At 44.5% G+C, this 1,817-nt stretch overlaps 1 pseudogene; it reads left to right on the forward strand.

Moving 5' to 3' along the window:
* Positions 1–443: 443 nt before the first annotated feature.
* On the forward strand, positions 444–561 carry LOC126238453 (5S ribosomal RNA; annotated as a pseudogene).
* Positions 562–1,817: the final 1,256 nt, after the last annotated feature.

Consider the following 1,817-nt stretch of genomic DNA (forward strand, 5'->3'; position numbering starts at 1 on the left):
CACCAGTAGTCTGTGTACCAGCGCCTGGGAGCCACTGTTCTAGAGGGTCACAGACACCTGCCCGTGACGAGGCGGAATAGGAGATACGTCGACATTAGCGCGCACATAAATAACACTAAACTCAAGAATGGCTCTAAGTCGCCCTTCCAGAGGAATGCCGATTCCTTTTGCACCATCACGATGAACACATGCATTTGTGGTTACCCCAAAGACAGCTATTAGCACCAAGAATCATGGTATGAGAGGCCAACGAATCTGGACAGCAGAGGGTAAATTTTTGACATTTAAGGCCGATGAATATGACCTATTTCCGAGGTCTCAGTTACCTAATCTTTCGACGAGATAACGCAAGACCACATGTTGTCCTCATTATCCTGACATACACCGATACAGGTATTCTATTGTAAGACTGATGAAACACCTTTTATCTTATGTATAGAACTGCCAACGGCCTTGCCGCAGTGGTAACACCGGTTCCCGTCAGATCACAGAAGTTAAGCGCTGTCGGGCTGGGCTAGCACTTGGATGGGTGACCATCCGGTCTGCCGAGCGCTGTTGGCAAGCGGGGTGCCCTCAGCCCTTGTGAGGCAAACTGAGAAGCTACTTGATTGAGAAGTAGCGGCTCCGGTGTCAGAAACTAACATACGTCCGAGAGAGTGGTGTGCTGACCACATGCCATTCCATATCCACATCCAGTGACACCTGTGGGATGAGGATGACACGGCGGCCTGTCGGTATCGTTCGGCCTTCGGGAGGATTTTAGTTTTTTTTATGTGTAGCTGTTGTTGTTGTGGTCTTCAGTCCAGAGACTGGTTTGATGCAGCTCTCCATGCTACTCTATCCTGTGCAAGCTTCTTCATCTTCCAGTACCTACTGCAACCTACAACCTTCTGAATCTGCTTAGTGTATTCATCTCTTGGTCTCCCTCTACGGTTTTTACCCTCCACGCTGCACTCCAATACTAAATTGGTGATCCCTTGATGCCTCAGAACATGTCCTACCAACCGATCCCTTCTTCTAGTCAAGTTGTCCTACCAATTTCTCTTCTACCCAATTCATTTCAATACCTCCTAATTAGTTATGTGGTCTACCCATCTAATCTTCAGCATTCTTCTATAGCACCAGATTCTCTTCTTGTCTAAACTATTTATCGTTCATGTTTCATTTCCATACATGGCTACACTCCACACAAATACTTTCAGAAGCAACTTCCTGACATTTAAATCTATACTTGATGTTAACAAGTTTCTCTTCTTCAGAAACGCTTTCCTTGCCATTGCCAGTCTGCGTTTTATATCCTCTCTACTTCGACCATCATCAGTTATATTGCACCCCAAATAGCAGAACTCATTTACTAGTTTAAGTGTCTCCTTTACTAATCTAATTCCCTCAGAATCACCGGATTTAATTCTACTACATTCCATTATCCTCGTTTTCCTTTTGTTGATGTTCACCTTATGTCCTCCTTTCAAGACACTGTCCATTCCATTGAACTGCTCTTCCAGGTCCTTTGCTGTCCCTGATTACAGCGGCGAACCTCGAAGTTTTTATTTCTTCTCCATGGATTTTAATTCTTACCTCGAATTTTTCTTTTGTTTTCTTTACTGCTTGCTCAATATACAGACTCAATAACATCGGGGATAGGCTACAACCCTGTCTCACTTCCTTCTCAACCATTGCCTCCCTTTCATGCCCCTCGACTCTTATAACTGCCATCTGGTTTCTGCACAAATTGTAAATAGCCTTTCGCTCCCTGTATTAAATCCCTGTCTCCTGCAGAATTTGAAAGAGAGTATTCCAGTCAACATTGTCAAAAG

The sequence above is a fragment of the Schistocerca nitens genome, chromosome 2 (assembly GCF_023898315.1).
Source record: "Schistocerca nitens isolate TAMUIC-IGC-003100 chromosome 2, iqSchNite1.1, whole genome shotgun sequence".
Lineage (NCBI taxonomy): Eukaryota > Metazoa > Arthropoda > Insecta > Orthoptera > Acrididae > Schistocerca > Schistocerca nitens.